Source organism: Prorops nasuta, unplaced genomic scaffold (assembly GCF_024137725.1).
Source record: "Prorops nasuta isolate Cenicafe-Biocafe unplaced genomic scaffold, Cenicafe_Pnas_1.2 PNAS00035, whole genome shotgun sequence".
NCBI lineage: Eukaryota > Metazoa > Arthropoda > Insecta > Hymenoptera > Bethylidae > Prorops > Prorops nasuta.
The window spans coordinates 1,054,161-1,060,791 of record NW_027116832.1 but is presented as its reverse complement, the minus strand read 5'-3'; the positions used below and the strand labels follow the sequence as shown (position 1 = coordinate 1,060,791).

The following is a 6,631-nucleotide window of genomic DNA, read 5'->3' as shown; positions in this document are numbered from 1 at the left end:
ACAGCTTATATTACTACGACTTTTATTATGATCAATAAAAATCAATGAGAGAAATTGATTCGCTATGGATCGACAGAAAAAAGTTATTAATTTCTGCTAGATTTTCAAATGTTTAACAGCAAATCTAAGGGCCGGTGTCAGTACGAAAAGCAGGCAAGCCTCATATCCAACATAACTGCAAAAATCTGAAAGTACACATTTTGATTGGCAGTTTTTCAGATTTTTACTTCTTATGTTGGATATAAGGCTTGCCTGATTACTACTGACACCGGCCCTAAATGAAAATAGCTCTATTTCCAACTGCACTATTCTCTGTAGTTGGTTGTAAAATAACCACTCTGCAAACACATATACATAAAGTATATAATATCACTGAAGCTTAATTCTATAGCTAGAGCAAATTACCCCCTGTTACCCTTTTCCCTCTAGAGCATGGGAGGGGGGAGGAGAGGGGGGGGGGGTGAAATCCGAGGGGTTTGAGAATAGCAGTGTGGTAAGTGTGACAGGCTATATTTATATATAATTTATAGCGTCCTATAAACAGCACTCGTGTGCAAAGCCTGAGAGCTATCCGGGTTGTTGGATTTTCTTAGATGGAAACGAGCTCTGAGCTATTTCAACCCTATAATATCCCTATAAATATTAAATATCTTGTTTACACCGATTGACAATGAAATTACTGTGTTTCGTCTCTATACTTGTGTCTATCTATACGCGTATGATAAGTGTATATGCTGTTAACTATGTCGAGTGCTTCTTGGATATTTGTCTGTAGGCATGTACGTGTATGTATTTGTATACATATAAGTATTTACACGCGTGTGTGTTGAAAGGTAATAAATCCCGTGTATCAAAATATACGTCCGTCAATGTTTGGTTTACATTTGATACACGCGTTTCTTCTACAGTTAAGGGAATGTGGGGACAAGGTGCCTTTGGAATGAAATTCAAAAATCCAAGAAAAAGAACAATTCTGATTTTAACAGGGGAATAAAATAAAAATACTTTGCATCTTCTTAACGAAGATAGCTGGCAGACGTTTTAACGAGGTGGAAGAGGGTGAATAGGGTAATGATTTCACGAGGGGTGGGATACAGAGATGAGGACTAGAATTATTGGGCTTAGGGGTAAATTTCGACACGCGCGAATGTGGAAGGATGAAGATCGAGGGTGAGGGTGGGAATTTTGGTAGGGTTTTAGGGGGGGGGGGGAGGGGGTGGTGGAAAAGGTGGATTCGCGCAAACGCATTGGGGAGACGATAAATTGGCAGATATGCGGAGGGTGTCGAGGGGGAGCTACTCGTTGGAGGTGGGAGAGGGGGGGGGGGTGGGGGGGGGGGGGGCGTCGAGACGCCGGACGCGCTTGCTGCTCTCTCGAAGCCCCGAAGCGTCCGCGTCTCCTCTACGGCCACCGACCGAATCAGTCAGTGCAGCCGAGGTGGCTCACCTCGACGGACCTTTTGTAACTTTTGCATCGTCCCGCAAAACGAACCCCTTTGCCTCCCACGCGAATTTTACACTGCTTCGTTCGACGCCGCGACGCTATCCACACGTGGCGTCTGCCGACACCAGCGTCGCCGGTCTACCAGAAAACCCTTCTGGCCCTTACGATTTATCAAACGCAAATTTCCTGCCCGATTATACCATCCAGAAACTTATACGGATAAAGCCTACCGATCTTGAGGAAACATCGTCGAAACAGTTTCATTTCCAAGAACTTCCAACGTTTCCTCGGATTTTGGCAATTTTTTTATTGACAGTTGACATTTTTGAAAAATTTACAATTTTCAAAATATTCGGTGAAACAGTTTTCGGTTTCTTTGAGGATTCCACAGATTTGACGGTTTTTTTGGCAGCTTTAACACGCGTTATTGGCAGTTGACAGTTTGGGTGAAATATTTTCACAGTTTACCCAGTTTCTATTGCGAAAGTTATACGATTGTTTCGTCGAGCTTGACAGTTTTTTTAAATTCCTTATTGACAGCTGTCAATTAGAATTTATCACAATTTTTGCATGACAGCGAGACTCTCGATTGGATTGATTAATAAGGTTCCCGTGGTGGAAATCATTTCGGAAACAGCAATAACGTCTTATTGACAGCTGTCATTGAAACACTGCAGTTAATCGATGAAAGGGTGCTGCTGCTGCTTATCAGTGGTAAAAGTGTTTGATAAAGGTGTTAAAAGGTGAAATTTACCGGACAGATAAAGTTTAGTGAGAAAATGTTAATTCGAGTTTCTTACTGTCAATATAATAGACTTTTCACACGAAGAGACGTTAATTTCTAAAGAGAACTGATCAGCTCTAGCATCTGGTTTAATATAATGTTGACAGTTGGTCCAAGTGCCTCGGAGCGAATTGATATTCCTAGGAGACACGATCTTTGATGATTCTTAGGCAATAACGAGCTTAATGGTGTTTTCTTTTGCCCCCCGTGAGTGAAAAGATAAATTTAATACTTTTGGCAGCTGCTTAAAAGTGCTTTAAAAAAGAAAAGTTGAAAAGTTACAAAGTAAAGCGTGAAAAATGTCTTGTACGATAAATTTACAAAATTTTCTCTCCACGGCGCTTTACGGTTTTCACTATTTATCTCCAGTCGTAGTTTTCCGTATGCGGGTGTGTGAATTTTTTTTACGTAAATTTTGCTTAACTGTCAGCCTGCACGGAAGTTTCTCAACTTTTCGGGGCAGCAAGACTCGGAGAGTGAACGTCCCTTTCGAGGAATCTTAACTTTCTTGACATTATTTCGAGGTAACTTTTTTTATAAAACTATTTCGTTTTTCTTCTCTCTTACATATTTTCTAATTAGTTAAAATGTAACAGAAAGTTAATTACGATATATCGATATAATTAAATGACTAAAATAAGTAACGAGTATTAAGAAAAAAAAAGGAAGAGACTTGACACGTTCGTTGTTCAATGATGTGGTGGTAGGAATTGCAAAATAGGTTTTGGAAGAGTAAGATAGAAGGGGGAGGGGGCAGGTGGCCAGCAGAATGTATTAAATGGATTACGATATAGAAGTGGGGCAGGTGTATTCGTGACAGGTGGAATGGCTGAAATTATAAAGAATCGCACGAGCTTGCCATAAATAGTGCAAAGACCTTTGTATTTATAATGCGGCAGAACTTGTGAATTTACGTAATAAGAAAGTATGGCTGAGCCTGCCGGCCCTCAAGTGTATTCGGTAATGAACATCGGCAAAAGCAAAGCTCTCGAGAGAGTGAGAAAAGTGCAACTATATCGTTGAAAATCTGAAAAATTACTTTCTTTGTATATAATATTTTGCATAATTAAATTATTGTCAATTTCAACAAATATTTGTATTGACTTATTTCTAAATAATGGTACAAATAATGCGCTATATTTTAATTAATAAAGATAATATATAGAAATGAGAATTTTTATAGCGAGAGCAAAGAGAATAAAGGGCAGAAGAGGAGATGGAAAAAGAGGTCCGACGTTTCGAGTACTATCTCTTCCATTCTTTATAAGATTGAAAGGGAGGCAGAGGATAGCACTTGGTAAAAATGTATTCAAAGACGAGTAGCTTCAACTTCCGACTCTCTCTCTCGTGGCGAGAATTCACGAAGTATCTATATACTTCTATCAGTCAGTGCGCGTTATATTCTCAAAGAAAACTCTTATAGTCGAGTTCTTGGAAATCGCTTTCCCAATGTGGTTCTTCCATTTGTGTTTATTTTTAACTGAAATACTGTGCAGTCAATCGAGAGCTATAATTTGTTTATTTCAACTTGGCATTTCACCTGACTATACTAACACACACACACACACACACACACACACACAGAATTAGTTGAGAAATAAAAAACACAGTATGTGTAAAAATCACTATTGTTTTTTGAGAAGCATTTTCATGGGAATTCTCCTGATATAGCGTAAAAATCCACAACGAAAGTTCTAGAAACGTTCTGAAGATATATTCAGACGTCTTACGAATATAGGTACTTAGGATGTCCTCGAGATATTCGGTGCTATCAGGGAAATAATGCGGTTGATTCGTGAAAAAAGTGGAGACGTTTCGAGACACGAGAATCTAACATGCTTTTCTCGACCAATAAGAAATGGGGTGGAGTGAAAGTTGGATAGGGGTGTAAAGCGAAGGGGATCGCGAAGGAAGACGGATAAAAGGGGTGGGGGATGCTTCAATTGGGGTTGAAAGGGGTAGAAAGAAGCTGAGAGTGGAAAAGGGATAAGGTTTGACAGATATAAGTAAGATGGCGTGAAAGGTGGTCAGGGGCCTAAATCGAGTCACATGCAAACGAAAGGAAACTACTCGAAGCTAAAGTCGATGACATTAAATATAACGTCAGTCGAGTTTTAAATCGTATTTTATGCAAATCTATCATAAAACATTCGAATGGTTATACTGGTTCTATACGATTAAATTTATATAGCATACTTTCCACAAAATGCAAATTCTAGAATCTGATATTAGCAAGCGTTTAAATTATTTAGATAGAGATTCGGAGTGAAGCCGAATATAAGGCTTGGCTAATAAATAAAATGGCACGAAATAGGGTCAGGGGCATAAATTGAGTCACGTGCAAACCGAAGGAAACTATGCAAGACAAAGTCGATGGCAAATAAACACTTCGGTAAAAGTTTAAATTCAATTTTATGCAAGCTTGCCAAAACAGCTTCGAATCACTGTCCCATAAGTCCAGGACAAATTTGTGTCAATTTGACGTTGATTAACTTATTATTTTGTATCTTTGAAAGATTTTTCTATAAGCAAGGTAAGAATTGGAAAATTAAATATTGGTAAATGTTTAAAATATTTAGTAAACATTACCTGAGACTAAAAATGGGTTTAAGGTTTGATTATAATAAATAAGACGCGACGCAAAAGAGGGTCAGAGGCCTGAATAGAGTCGCATGCTAACCAAAGGAAGCTATACGCAAAGCAAAAGTCAATAGTACATTTCACGTCGGCGCAGGATTTTCAATAAAATTCTGTGAAGACCTGTCAAAATAGTACAAATCGCAATAATACCTCAAAAAAACTTTAAATCCTTCTGATATTGATTAATTTATTATTAGGTATACTGAACAGAAATTAAAAAATAAAAATATAATATTCAACATCATTTACGATATATATACTATTGAAACTATAGAATCAGCTATTGCATACTTTAATTAGCACCTAAGGACAAACGTAAAAATTCATTTATCTCAGTAGTTAAAAATGTTTATGAATTTTTCAAGGAACATTCTCAAAACTACATTTTTTACTTAGATCTTAAAAAAAAGATAAGTAAAAAATGGATAATTCTTGTTATTGCAAAGATAAATGCATTTTTACATTCGAATATTGACAGGAATAATAAATGATAAAATCTACGAGGGAACTGTCGTATCATACGGTGCATTTTATTTTTTCTTTGCAGAAATTGCAACAAATAACGATTGACTTGCGCGACCGTGCTTGAAATTTGGAGGAGGAGGAGACACACCAGTGGATTTATCAGCCTCGGTTTCCGGGATCGAGCCGGAGTTATCGTGGTTCAATTTTCTCCACTGTCTCGGAGTGACGTATAAAAAAGCGAAATCTCGGTAAGACTTCGCGACTCGAGTCGATAGATATTTTTTATCGAGAAAATAAGGAAGGAGTACCGAAAAGGAGAAAAAGGAGGGGTTCGAGTAACGCGTAGTATGATAAATGCATCTCGAGTGTATAACGAGAGATCGAGAGCGTCTGGTGCATGAGAAAACTTAACGAGATATGGAACGCGATTGGCGATAATTTGCCGTCACACGTTTTCGAAATAAGTATCCGCAGTTGAGAGAAGAAAGCTGTGTGGATGGATGGTAAAAGAAATTGGCGGAAAAATCTCGCGAACCAACCGAATTTCTCATATTTTTGTTTCGACACGAAAAGATCGCTTTTAGACGCGTTTTACGTGGGATTGATGTGTCAGAAACGTTGCTTCTGCGCTTGCCGATTTTCAGTGAAAATTCAATGAGAAAAAGGTGTGGAATATTAATATTCGTGATTGGGGAATAAATATTTATAATTGAGAGAAGAGAGCGATGTAGAACGCGTCGGAGAGATAAATCAATGGTCGCTGAGAAGCGAAAAGATCGATTTTAGACGCATCTTCATATAGATTTAATGTACCAGAAACGTTATTTCCACCTTTACTGATTTTCCATGAAAATTAATTTTAAAAGCAATAAATATTAATATTCGAGTTTGGAGAACAAATATCATTGACCAAAAAATATTAAACGAGTCACTTAGGTTTCTGGTAATATGCAAGATGGTTTGGAGGTAATATGTTATACGGGCCGGATATAAATCGGTATAGATCGTTTGATTGGATCGAACGTTCAGGATGTGCGAGCAGCTACGTCATCATTGCCGGCGTGTGCGTCGTGGTAGACGACGAAGAAGGGTTCATCGTTTATCGAAAAATACCTGGGGAACGTCTCCGTCCAGGTGAGACTGGATATCGCTTCTTCAGCTTCGCTCCGCCCACTTTTGCTCCCGGCGATACGATTCATCTAACCCCGCCACCACTCCGTCACGATAAAAAGTAAGCTAACTTAATCTTTGTTCTTCGTATAGTTCTTTATCCGACTATATATATATATATATATCTGG

The 6,631-nt window shown here is 38.3% G+C and overlaps 1 protein-coding gene across 3 annotated transcripts in view; it reads left to right on the top strand.

The window, feature by feature from the left end:
* Positions 1–1,448: 1,448 nt before the first annotated feature.
* Positions 1,449–6,631, top strand: part of inaE (inactivation no afterpotential E) — a 94,632-nt gene continuing 89,449 nt past the window's right edge. For all 3 annotated transcript variants that reach the window (XM_066744114.1, XM_066744116.1, XM_066744113.1), the window contains exons 1-2: positions 1,449–2,751; positions 5,415–6,563. The gene's annotated coding sequence lies outside the window, so the exon portion shown is untranslated. The remainder of the gene's footprint in view (positions 2,752–5,414; positions 6,564–6,631) is intronic.